The 13,987-nt window shown below is 38.7% G+C and overlaps 2 long non-coding RNA genes across 2 annotated transcripts in view; one reads left to right on the top strand and one right to left on the bottom strand.

The window, feature by feature from the left end:
* LOC137233972 (uncharacterized) overlaps positions 1 to 13,987 on the top strand; it is a 159,657-nt gene that overhangs the window by 117,273 nt on the left and 28,397 nt on the right. The gene's annotated exons all lie outside the window — the stretch shown is intronic.
* Positions 4,907 to 12,342, bottom strand: LOC137233971 (uncharacterized). Its single transcript, XR_010947625.1, has 3 exons — positions 12,194 to 12,342; positions 9,752 to 9,978; positions 4,907 to 6,229 (listed from the first exon to the last, which is right to left on the bottom strand). It is a non-coding gene; the product is annotated as an uncharacterized lncRNA (long non-coding RNA).

Raw genomic sequence — 13,987 nt, 5'->3', positions numbered from 1 at the left:
ATCAAACGAAAGGTATTTCACTCCGCATTACAATAGGCACATTTTTGAGTAGGGTTGCCACCTATTCGAAATCAAAAAAAAAGAAACGTTGCCGAGCAAAGCTGTCGAAAAATCTGCTACAGAAAACAAAACGAACAGAACTGCTATACGGATCAGAAATTGAACCAGATAAATATCAGGATCACAACGTTGTTCTTGCATTTGCATGTTAAATTTCTATCCGTAACTGGTCCACACGTCATTCGAACGTTACTAAATTAAAGAACATACTGAGCTTCACTACTACTGAAAATATTTTTTGTATGTATTCTTTTGAAGCAATTCACACCTATGAGGCGCCGTCCAATGTGCATGCAAGCAAAAACCTTCCAAGCAAAATTTTGATCTGCAGACTACTTAGCGCGTCATAAGGAAGTATCAAACGAAATATTTTTAACATTCAGGATCAACTTTATATGCATCTCCTTCGAATTTGAGGTTAAGTAAGCTGTTATGAGTCCGATGTCAGAAAGTAGTTTTACAGCTTTGTTTTGACTGATAAAGAAAGGTTCGAAGTCTACTGCTGCGCTTTCTTTAATGCAGCCGGATTTAGGCGAAATGGAGATTAGGTTATACTTTATTGATTATGAATTTTATTAATTTTATAGCCTAAAACCAAGAACCATAGGAAATTTTTTTTACCTGTGTAATTGTCTTCGAGATCGGCTTACGATAGACTTAGCGATCGCAATATTTAAAAGTTTTAAGAAATGTTTTTGAAGGAGTATGGTAAAATGCGTTTTACACAATGTAGAGACTATTCGTAGGCGCACTATGCGAGTTCATGTCACTTTTCTATTAAGACGGATAAATAATTAGCCTATGACACTATTTAGATCGAAATGGGAAGATCGAGTTATTCTGCTGCGACGGGCTCCGATTGTGCTCCAATGTTCACACGAATAAATCTCGCGTCTATTTTATGTACGCCCATCTTAACGTTCTGTTCATGGAGGTGCTCCTTTATCTGTGAGGAAAGAAATTTTACGCTTGTTTTTTAAGCAAAAAGTCATCGGAAAGTATTTTTTAGGTACAACTGTCATTTTGACAAAATATAGGCACAGATTGGTATAAAAAAGAATAAAATAAATTTAGTTGTTGCAGGAAAGGAAGGAAAGTAGATTTACAAAACAAAAAAAAAAAAAAAAAAAAAAACAAAGCAAGATCAAATTATAATCAAATTTTGCCGTAAGCTTAGGACATACTGAGCTGCACGACGCGCAGAAATATTATTTGCATGTATTCTTATGAAGCAATTCACACTTAAAGGCAGCAACACCACGCGACATGAGCGACAATGTTGATCAAATAGGTAAAAAAGTGTAGCGCCGCTGCTGCTTCATGACGCTCCGCAAATGTGCATGCACCTTAAAATATATAACACCTGCAGGGGAATTGCTTCTGTTAATGTGTAACATACATTTAGAGTATACAAGATTTGCAAAATTTCTGACTTTTTTCCCTTTCTAAGCAACTTCTGGATCTGTCAGACACTTATCACTGTCGCTGTGATAAGGACACATACGATCCCATACGATCGTTTGGGATTAAACAAATATTTTTAACATTCAGGATCAACTTTATCTGTATCTTCACCGAACTTGGGGTTAAGGATGGTTTTCAGAGTCCGATGTCAGAAAACAGCTTTACAGCTTTGTTTGGACTGATAAGGGCTAGAAAGAAGTCTACTGCAACGCTTTTGGTCTTAAGGTAAATGGAGATTAGGCGGTGGTTATTTATTGATGATGAACTATCACTTAATAAATAAAAAAATTTAAAGCTTTAAAGCAAAGCCTTCAGAAAATGTTTGCGTATGTGCTATCGTCTTCAAGATCAGCTTGAGATAGAGCTAGCGAGCACGAAATTTAAAAGATTTGAGAAGTTTTTTTGAAAATTGTTACCCTGCGACAGTATTTAGGTGGATATTATGCGAGTTGAATGAGTTATTCTACTGCAGCGGACTCGTGATTGTACCCAAATATTCACACGAACGCACATGTCTGTTTTATGTACGCCGTATCTCAAGTTCTGTTCACGAAGGAGCTCCTTTATCCATGTCGAAAGCAATTCGGCGTCTGTTTCTTGAGCAAAAAGCTCTTACAATGTATTAATTTTAGGTAGAACCGTCATTTTGGCAAAGTTTCCGGCGCAGTTTGAGATTAAAAAATAAAATAAAATAAATTTAATTGTCCACGAAAACATTTGTAGGACATTTTAAATCTAGTTTTGTAACTCTAAAAAAAAAAAAAAAAAATAGTATAGAAATCGCAAAGCTATATTATATATTCTCGAGAGTCTACTATAGGGTATAGTATATTATATTCAATTTACGTGCACCCTGTATAACGATAGAGAGGAAATGCCGTATTTGAGACAGCGTCACATAATTTTGTAGCAAACTTTAAGGGGAAGGTATAAATCATTTACTTCAATTGTCGGCGTTCTTTATACTCTGAGCACCTATTAAAATGAGCAGTATTTGGTGTTAAATCGGTGCTTTTTAGTTTTAAGGTAGTTAGTTAGTTTTAGGTATATTACATTCCACAATGAGTGAATATGTGCTCAGAATAAAAAGACCGACGACAATTGAAGTACTTAAATGACGTATACATCGCCTCAAAATGTCCGAACACACACATTGTTAAAGCTTTCAGAGGAAATGCAAATTTGAGATAGCGCCACATTACTTTGTAGCATACATTCAGCAGCAATGTATCAATCATGTACTTACTCTGTCGTCGGTTTTTTATATTCTGAAAACCTATTCAAATGCGCAATATTTAAATAGTGTCCAATCTGTATCACGATAACACTTTTTTATGTGTCTAGTTTTTTTGTCTGTCTAAGCTATTATCGTGTCTTTCGATGGATGTTTCTATCACCCGCTGAGAGCTCGTGTTTAAATAGTTATGGCTCAGTTATGAAATCGAAACAATTGCAAAATTCCGTGGTGCCATAGACGATTTTATAACGAGTGTGCTAATTTCGTTAAAGCCTTGATTAAAGCAATGAGAATCTGACTCCTTCCAGCTGAAAAGGTTGGCCACATCCTTTAAGTGTACAAATACAGTTCCTCAAGTACAAGTCTAAAAATGTGTCGGGAGTCACGTCCTTTTGGGATTACTGTCAGAACATCGAAAGCAGGTTCTGATTACGAGAACAACAAAATAGCCCAGCGAAGGGATGGATCTTGAAGAATAACAAAAATACTTACTTATTTCCAGGTTTATAGCATTAATAACAACAGCCACCAATTGTTAGACTCAATCTTTAAGCATGGAGGAAGTAGAAAAACTTAGAAGGTTCAATCTAAGCGGACGACAGCATATTTACACGAAACTAGCAAAAAAAGATATCACGCAATCTTCTTTAGCAAGATCATACAAATTATATTGAGCTCCTGTCATGGCGTATATAATGCGTTATACAAATGAGTAAATTTGTAGCATACATTTAGGGGCATTTTGTAATGCAATTGCTTCCGCTGCCGCTTGCTTTTAATTTTTGAGCTCCTGTTAGAGTAGGTAAGTGTTGCTACATTTCCGATTTTTTTTTAATTTCCCCACCACGCAAGAAACCTATAAAATGTTTAGTATACTTTAACAAGAATTGTAGAGGGCAATTGCTCCTGCTGCCGCTTGTTTAAATTCTGAGCTCCTGTTATAGTAAGCATTTTCCACATCTCCCACTTTTTAAAAGTTTCCTTACGCAAGAAACCTATGCTATTATCGTGCTTTTCAATACTGAGCTCGTGTTTAAATAGTGATGGCTCAGCTATGGAATCGAAACTATTGCAAAATTCCGTGTTGCCATAGACGATTTTATAACGAGAGTGCTAATTTCGTTAAAGCCTTGATTAAAGCAATGAGAATCTGACTTCTTCCAGCTGAAAAGGTTGGCCACATCCTTCAAGTGTAGAAATACAGGTCCTGACTACAAGTCTAAAAATATGTCGGGAGTCATGTCCTTTTGGGATTACTGTGAAAACATCGAAAGCAGGTTCTGATTACGAGAACAACAAAAGAACGCAGCGAAGGGGTGGATTTTGAAGAATAACAAAAATACTTATTTCCAGGTTTATAGGATTAATAACAACAGCCAACAGAATCAATTTATAGGTTACGCTATATGAATCGTGCTCGCTTTTTACGCATGGAGGGAGTAGAAAAACTTAGAAGGTTCAATGTAAGCGAACGACAGCATATTTACACGAACCAACAAAAAAGATATCACGCCCGCTTCTTTAGCAAGATCATACAAATTATATTGAGCTCCTGTCATGGCGTATATAATGCGTTATACAAATGAGTAAATTTGTAGCATACATTTAGGGGCATTTTGTAATACAATTGCTTCCTCTGTCGCTTGCTTTTAATTTCTGAGCTCCTATTAGAGTGAGCAAGTTTTGCTACATTTCCGATTTTTTTAAATTTCTCCTTCACGCAAGAAACCTATCAAATGTTTAGTATACTCTAAGGAGCATTATAGAGGGCAATTGCTTCCGCTGCCGCTTGTGTTTAAATTCTGAGCTCCTGTTATAGTAAGCAATGTTTTCTACATCTACTACTTTTTAAAATTTTCCTCACGCAAGAAACCTATCGAACCTACTAGGCTTATTCATGAATCCCGATAGTACGGGTAAAAAGTAATTAATCTGAGACCGTAGTTATAGCCGTTTGAAGCTCATTCAATACCTAGGCCGAATAGATTATTTTGATTCGAAGAACGGTGACACTGAAACCTCCTGAAACTGGTGTCCATCGCTTTGTGGAAATTGAGAAAATCAGCTATGAAATCTTTCTTGTCCTTACCTCATTCGATAACTTAAGAAAACACAAAACCAAAAAAGCATTTCGGTGTATTTTGTTTATTCAATTCAAATAAGATAAATTAAATTAATCAATGCTTAATCACTAAATAAATTTGCGTTTTCTCGCAATTTCCTTTTAACTACTATTTCGTTATTAAGGACGTCAACCGTGCCGTCGTAGCCAAAACGCAATTGCGCCGATTCTCTGCTCGATGACAGCAGGCACCTCGTTTGCTCCTCATTCACCATCGAAACCATCTTTTCCTATTTTTTTCCAGTTTCCATGATATGTCAGTAATTGCACGCTTTTATAGAACATTGTTAAAGAGCCTTTAATTCCCCTTTTGTATTATTTTCTCAAGCATTAAATTGAAAAAATCGCACGATAGGGGGTCATCCTGTCTCAATTAGTTTCGAACGGCTCGGAGAGGTCGTTCCCTTTGACTGAGCTGATGGTGTTGCTCTACGTCATTTTTCACAGCCGTATAAGTTTTGCGGGGAAACCAAATTCAGACATAGCGGCAGCTCTTTTTCGTGCTGTCGAAGGCGGCTTTAAGATCGACAAAGTGGTGATGTGTGTCAATGCTTTTTTCGCGGGGTTTTTCTAGATTTGGCGCATACTGAAAATCTGGTCGCTGGTAGATTTACCAGGTCTGAAGTCTCATTGATTATGTCCAATCAGCCGATACACGGTTGGCTTCAATCTTTCCCACACTACACTCGACAGGACCTTATATGCGATATTAAGAAGGCTGATTAGCCGATAGTTGGCGCACTTTGCAGGATCCCCTTTCTTGCGGAGTGAGCAAAGAACACTTAATATTCCAATCATCAGGTATGCACTCGTTCGCCCATATTTAGCATAGAAGTTGATGCATGTGCCTTACTAAGAAGTCGCTTCCGTATTTGAATAGTTGCACTGGCAATCCATGAACGCCTTCGGCCTTGTATGGTTATCGCTATTCTTACTTAGTCATAGTCAGGTGGGGGAATATTTATTCCATCATCATAGATTGCGGGCACAGGTTCATCATCCTCCCAGGGCGTACAATCGCTATCTTAATATATACACACATATATAGAACTATTCCCTCTATAATAGAAGCATCCTCTGGACATGGGTAACCAGGTCGCCGTTTTCGTTTTAACAGGAGTTTGCTTCGGGCTTTAAACGTTCTATCTGTCGCCGGATTTTTTGGTAAAGTTTGTGAGCGTTATTTCTGGTAGTTAGCAGCTCGCGCTCTTAGCATCGTACTAGCAAAGTGCTTAAGAGATATGCCATCTTTACCCCTGTATTCCGTGGGGTTGACTTCTGCTCTCAGTGAACAGGTGTGTTTGTCGAGCTTCGAAATCATTGGCGGTCTGTTGCGATTGCGATCCCTGTAAATAAAAAGTAAAATAAATATTAATAAAAGATAGAAAGTAAAGATTTGTAAGAAATTATGATATGAAACAATAACTTTATAATGTTTGTATGCTTTATAATGTAACTAGCTTTTAATAAATATTTATGAATTTTTCTTATTTGAAATTGACCAATGTTTGGAATGACCACTTTTCAATTTCTATTAATAAAGAACAATTATTAACGTTTTATATGAGGCGACTTGGCAAGTTTTTTTTTTTTTTTTGTTTTGTTCAAAATAAACTAAACTAGGGATGGTACCCCGCACAGGGATGACGAAACCGATCCCGCAATCGATGATGATGGAATAAATGAATGATGATAAAGAATCGACACACATCACCTCTTCGTCGATTTTAAAGCCGCCTCCGACAGCACGAAAAGGAGCTGCCTATATGCCGCTATGTCTGAATTTGGCTTACCCGCAAAACTTATACGGCTGTGCAAAATGACGTTGAGCAACACCATAAGCTCAGTCAGAATTGGGAAGGAACTCTCTGAGCCGCTGGAAACTAAACGAGGTTTCAGACAGGGTGACCCCCTATCGTCCGGTTTCTTTAATTTGATGCAGGAGAAAATTATACTAGCTGCAGAACTTAACCGCTCTAAAAAACAATATTCTATAAAAGCGTGGAATTACTGGCTTATGCTTGATGGTATTGATATCATCGGCCTAAACACCCGCGCCGTTAGTTCTGCTTACTCCTAACTGGAAAAAGAAGCGGTAAAGATGGGTTTGATGGTGAATGAGGACAGAACGAAGTACCTCCTGTCATCGAGCAAAGAGTCGGCGTATATGCACCTTGGCAACCACGCTACTGTTGGCAGCCATAATTTCGAAATAGTAAGACTTCGCTTTTTTGGGAACCAGCATCATCAACACTAGCAACAAGATCAGCTCTGAAATCCAGCGAACAATCACTCTTCCAATAAATGCTACTTTGAAAAGTAAAGTCCTCTCTCGGCAAATTAAAAGCATACTCTACAAGTCACTTATCGTACCCGTCCTGCTATATGGTGCAGAAGCATGGACCATGACAACAGCAGACGAAGCGGCTCTATGAGTGTTCCAGAGAAAAGTTCTTCGAACGATTTATGGACCACTACGCGTTGGCGATGGCGAGTACCGAAGAAGATTTAACGATGAGCTGTACGAGCTATACGCAGACATCAACATAGGCCAGCGAATTAAAACGCAGCGCTGGCTAGGCCATGTTATGCGAATGAAAGATGACGTGCCGGCCATGAAAGTGTTTCTATCGGAACCCGCCTATAGAAGCAGAGGTAGAGGGTGGCCCGTCACTCCGTTGTAAGGACCAGGTGGAAAACGATTTAAACTCCCTTCGTGTGACCAATTGGCGCCGGCTGGCAGAGATAAGGAGCGACTGGCGCGCTTTAACGGTTAAGCGCAAATTATGTAAGTAAGTAAATAGGGATGGTGAAAAGGGCTTTCAACTTTTTAAGCTTAATTATGATTCAAGCATATAAAAATAAAATAATACTCACAAAAAAGGCGAAACAAACAAAACCAAATTGTTATAAGGAAACAAAATACGAACTTTATTTTGTAAGAGTAACAAATTTTTGCTAACGATGGCTTCTAATAAAGAAAAAACGGCGTGAGAACCAAGTACCCGTAAAGTTCGATGTGTAAACTTGTACATTAGACTGGGTCGATTTATTAACCGATATCGCACCATCGATTTTTCGATAGGATTTGGGCCAGAAAAAAAGGTTCCACTACGCATACCCAAAAAAATAATTTTCGAGCCTGCGAAATTTCATTTTTTTGGATTTTTTTTCGACTGATCAATGTGGTATTAACTGAAGTTACATCGACGTGCCCCTGTTCCAAAACATTGCTGTTAGCGTCCGGAATCCAAGTTGCATTAGTTAAGTTATGGTAAGTTTAGGTTAGGTTGAACTGGCCGGTCCATGAGGACTTCACATAGACTGAATGAGTCCGTAGTGTTACCAGAAGTTTGTTTTAACGACCAAACTGAAAAACCCTATCAAAAACCAGGACCTATGTTATAAAATAACTCCGTCCTCTTGGCAAATACTAGAAGCTTCCTAGGGCTTAAGCCACTTGCTGCTTCTATATCTGACAGCTGTATCACTCCTAATAGTTGGAATCTTAGCCTGACAAGCGCAAGGCACGAGCACAGAACATGCTCGATCGTTTCCTCCTCCAACCCGCACTTCCAACATCTGCAATCACTGACCAAGCCTAAAATAAAGGCATGTGACTCCAGAAGGCAGTACCCAGTCATAATACCCATCATGAGTCTACAGTCCTCTCTTTTTAATGATAGAAGCAACTGTGTTAGTCTAAGGTTGTAAGACCTACACACAATCTTCGACACTTTACAGCCCCGCGCTTGAACCCACGCCTTTCCTGCTTGGTCGATCATGTGCACCTCTCGCCTTCGCTTAATCTTGCCCAGTCTAATTGGGACGTCTACGGAGCAAGCTTCAAGGGATGCGCCCTTTTTAGCTAGTTCATCCACGTTTTCATTCCCATCAATTCCCATATGCCCTGGAACCCAATATAGATGTATGCTTCTCCCTGTCCCGATTCTCTGCAGAGACTGCTTACACTCTAAAACGCATTAAGATGCTGTGCTAAGCGAGATTATTGCCTTAATTGCGGCTTGACTCTCGATATAAAAGTTAACACGGTTGCAGCTTAAGCTATTCTCTTCCAATGTTTCTACTGCTTTGGTTATGGCTAATATTTGCGCTTGGTAAGCGCTACAGTAATCCGACAGCCTGTAGAATCTGTTTATTTCGGGATCAGCGCAGTATACCAATATACCGCAGACCCTACTCCTTGCACTACCTTGGATCCATCTGTGTACACATGTTTCGCCTCGTCCGCATTTGAGCACCCTTCCGCCAACCGTCCACCTCTATTGTGGCCTTAAGATCTCCCTGGAGGTGCAGATAGGAAATCAGGTAGTCTGTTCGTTTACTATGGCCGTATGGTCGGCGCTCAAGCTGCCCCGAGGCACCGAGCCTGGTTGCAGTTGTTAACGCTATGTGCTACCAGGTCGACAGGTGGAATGTGCAGAATGGCATACAGTGTAGCCGTCGGGGTTGTTTTCAGGGCTCCCGTAATGCTAAGCATTGATAGTCTGCATACCCCCTCTAATTTTTTGAGGTAGGTTTTTTTGTGTGGCTTTACACCAAACACAATAGTATAGAATAGGGCTTACAATCGCTGTAAAAACCCAATGAGAAAGAGAGGGCGATAAGTGAGTTTAGCCAAGTTAAAAGAATTCAAAGCTGAATTAAGCTGATTTAAATTCAATTATGTTTAGTTGATTTGAATTCCACACTTATTTACTTTCGATAATTGGTTGTGCTTGAATCAAATGCACATTTATTTACCCACAACTGCACTTGCATTAATGATTTTACCACAAAATATTGATTAGACATTGCAAAATGTAAAATATATTCCCCACAGCCCATATGCTCTTAAGCCCACTTACCTGTTCTATAAATACATCCTTTGGGCATCCAATGCTCATTTGCTGATTGCACATTTATCGATTTTCACTTCATACGAGTGCACAAACGACGTTTATATTTGGATTTTAGTTGATATCATTATGGATTACACACTTCTAGCCGAAGTACTCTCAACAAGGTAAAAACGATACCCAAATGCATTGTGTGACTGCAAGTCAGCACTCAAGGGAGGATGGGCTGGCATCAGCTGCGAAAAGCGAAAAAGAAATATCATTAATGACACGCGTTACTGCAAAAGTTTACTCTAAATGCAATCAAATGTACTTAAATAACAACTAAAGTGGAATATAAAAATTGGCCAAATCAAACGGGGGGTCAGAATAATAGCGCACGGACGAATGACACGTGCATTTGTATGACAAGCAGTGTTGAAGTAGGGGGGGGGGGGGGGGGGGGCGATTTTCTCGTTTATATCAAGCAATTAGTTTTACATTTCCTTGTTGAGTTGTACCGAGGGCCCGGAAGTCAAGGGTGAACAGGTTTCACATTACTTCTAACTTCCAGCTTCCGTCGCTCTAAGGATTCGCTTCAAATATATAATTACAGGGTTAGGTAATGGGGTGGGAGTGGTAGTGCGATTAGGAGTAGGAGTGGGTGTGAGAGTTGGAGGTGCAATTGCGGTGGGAGTGGGAGTGCTAGTGCGAGTAGGAATTATAAGAGAATTAAGATAAGAGAAGGGCATGAATAAGAAAATGAAATGAACGAAACAGTAAGTAGACGTGGATGGTATAGAGATTAAAAGGAGGTATGAAGAACCATTTTCAAATGTGGGCAAACCAATTTTCAGGCACGACAAAGTCTTCTGGGTACGCTTGTGTGGGTAAAGACTAAAAAATCCAACGAATGTGGATAGTGGTGTCAACTCAGCACTTTCCAAGCTTATTCTAAGTGCAGCTACTCCTAAATAGCCAGAAAGCAACTAGCGCTATCCAAAAACTGGTTTAGACGTCTGCATGAATATCTTTAGCCTGATATTAACCAGGTTAGTTTTTGTTGTTATGTCAACGGTCGTGGAAAAAACTACTACACCGAACGTTTCCTTAGCAAGTCAATGCAATCAATTTAGATGTTATTCCTGAAATAACTCAAGGTTATGCTGCTTAGACACTCGCCCCTGGAGTGTGATTCAGTGGCATTTTATAGAGATGAGTTAGCATCATGGAGTTTAGAAAAGGCGTTTAACATGGTGTGTGAATGCTTCACATGTGAGTCTTATATTAGACTGGTCACGATTTCACTTAGGTTAGGTTAAGTTTAGCTTGTCGGTCAATAAAGAATTCACGTGGACTTATTGTGTCAATAGAGTTACCGTATTCCGAGCAAATACTAGACACCGCAATTCCAATATCTGTTGTAACTGACAAGTCTATGAAATGTGTTCTACATGCAGTTTTGCCTTTTAATTATCTTCTTTCTAATTGTGACCGGGAACTCAGCCTAAATAGGCAGGAGTTTAAAATATTACGGTATCTAGATCGAAAACAGGCCTACTTATGTATGCATTTTGTATTCTTCCTCTATGGAGATGCCTAAAATACAATATATATCCCAAGCGTCAATAAGGTGGCCAACTATTTGCCGTCGTCTTCTTTCTTCACGCCTTTACATTGTAGGCATAAACGACTTTTGCAGTAAGTATAGACTGTGTGGAATACCAAGTGGGCGCCTACCACGATACCTTGGCATCTTCTTCAGGGGAGAAGTTTCCTGGTATTCTCCTCAACCAAAAGACAACAGATATAGGAAATTTTCTGTTGCCTTGGACTGTTTGTTGTGGGAGCTTCACTAGCAAGCAAATCTGAGCTTCCTCCAAAGGTAGTCCTCTATACCATTGCTTCCACCGTGAATAAGATGTATACGTATACCAAATCGCTCTGCAACCAGGGCTGTAATAGATGCGAAACACATTGTGGTTACATCGAACTATTTTACGATTAAAATTAAAATTACCCGTGGCAACTGATACTTGGATTTCGTGTGCTGGGCTGCCAACCGGAGGTAAATGTTAATATGGTTCTTGAAATTCTACGTCAGCGAAGTGAGCGTTAAACTGAAACCACCTCTTTTAAAAGATCGATATCTTTCCGGACTACGGTGTTGCGCGACTTCACATAAATCGTAGCAGGAACTGATTTACAAGGTTTTGCACCTTTTGATGTAGACGGAGCTTAGGTGTCTTTAGTTTACATATATCCAATAGCATACTGGCGGCACGTTGTATGTTGCCATCAACATCTCTTTATCTTTCCGCAACTTTGGCCACGGCAACTTCCGCCGCGCTTTCCGTGCACTATTTCCATTAAAAGGGGATTTAAAACTCTTCCCCCATTTAAACATCGAAATCGTTAGTATTATAACTGTCAAACAAGGAATGGTTAAAAAAAATGATAAATGTATAATACATTTTATTAATGCTGACAGCTGAGGTGTTTGAGAATACACAATATTTTACAAAAACAATACTCAAAAAACTTTAACGTATGACACTTCAGAACAGCAATTAGTTAAAAGCCATCAAGTAGACGTAATATGGCAACAACAAAAAACAACAAAAATAGCCAACAGCCAACTGAGGCATTAATGCATTGAAAGATTTCGCACCATTTCACCATACACACACATACCAAACACAGCTCATTCCACACAACTGCACAGGGTTGCAAGGCAAGTGTCAAAAATGAAGTTATTAAGTGCACTAACAGCATGTGCCTGCAACAACAATTGCAGCATACTGCCAGCCAGAAACAGACATATAAGAGAGTTTTCAACAGCATTTTTTTCGTTTTTTTTTTATTAGCGGATAAAAAAATTGTAAATGCAAATATGTAAAGAATTTAACAGCAATGCAACATTGTCACAAAATATGAAAGATGCGAATTTTGCGAAACGCTTCAAGCACTTGAGGCAACAATTGTGTGTTTGACGTAACGTTAAGTTAACCGAGGCGGACACACGACGGTTATGTACTCGGGCATCTTTTTATAGGTATAAGGATTGAAAGTGCACTGCAAATACCATAAGTGCAGGAGGCGATGAAGTGAATTCACAGATGTCAATCAAAATTGAAGTTGGTAAGGGCGTTCAGCAGCAGACGTAGTAGCCTCAGAAACGACGGATGCGATAACGAAAGTTGAAAGTTGTAACAGAAGAGTAATTTCATATTTCACTTGACTGATTAAATTAGCGACGGCTTTTAATTTTATTACAACATGCAATGGTAAATGAAGCGGCATACACCGGAAACCAAAGTAGGAAGCAGTCCCTTAAAAAAGATATATTAGTTAAAAGACATCTCGAAGAATTATCAGCTATCGATAATGGCTTATCCACAAGCACATGCCCATTTGCAAGTTCAAAGCTGGTTTAATTTTCTGTAAGGATCATATATAATACAGTTTTTGGCACGAATATGCTGAATTGAGTCGTTTTTTTTTTTATCTTAACTTCCACATAACATGAATTATTATACAGCAAACTGGCATCACTTGACAAATGTTAGGAGTTTATTTCTGTCGCTACATATCGACAATACATTTATTCTGCCTCGTGTTCGGTTTTCCTTTATACTATCACTATTGTTGCATGGGTGGGATGAGACTTTTGCTTTTGTTTTCAAAACACCTAATATATTGTCATATCATATCATAAAAATCATATCAATAAAATCAAATCAACCAATATCATCATAAATATCATTTCCCTAAAATGTAAACCTGCCAAGCTACATAAAAAATTTTTTACAAGGCTGACAAAACATTATTCTAAATTTCATTGATATCATAGAAGTAAACTAACTTAAAGACTTACTTCGTTTATAGAATAACTACTATGTTATGTAACTGATTTGCCTGGTTGATGTGATATCTCCTGCTTTACCAAACTGAATCAAGAAATCGTTTTTGACATAAACTAAGCAACTTTAAACCAAAGAGGATAAATTAACAAGAGACATCACTTAACATGTTTGATTCGAACCCAAACTACACGCTGATTAAGATTGGGGTTACTGACATTACTCTTTATGGATGTTCGCAAAAACACGACGAAAACCACGGTTGCCACTTCGGACTCTGTTTGGTGCGCTGGTACCTTTTTGTAAATTGTGGTGATTTTTAAGCAAGTAGCCTTGATTTTGATAATTTTGTCTTTTTCACTACTGCACAGATTTAAAAATCGTTCAATCATTTAATTGTAGC

This window comes from Eurosta solidaginis, chromosome 5, assembly GCF_040869045.1.
Source record: "Eurosta solidaginis isolate ZX-2024a chromosome 5, ASM4086904v1, whole genome shotgun sequence".
Lineage (NCBI taxonomy): Eukaryota > Metazoa > Arthropoda > Insecta > Diptera > Tephritidae > Eurosta > Eurosta solidaginis.
The sequence above is the reverse complement of the archived record's forward strand: the minus strand, read 5'-3'. Positions and strand labels throughout refer to the sequence as shown.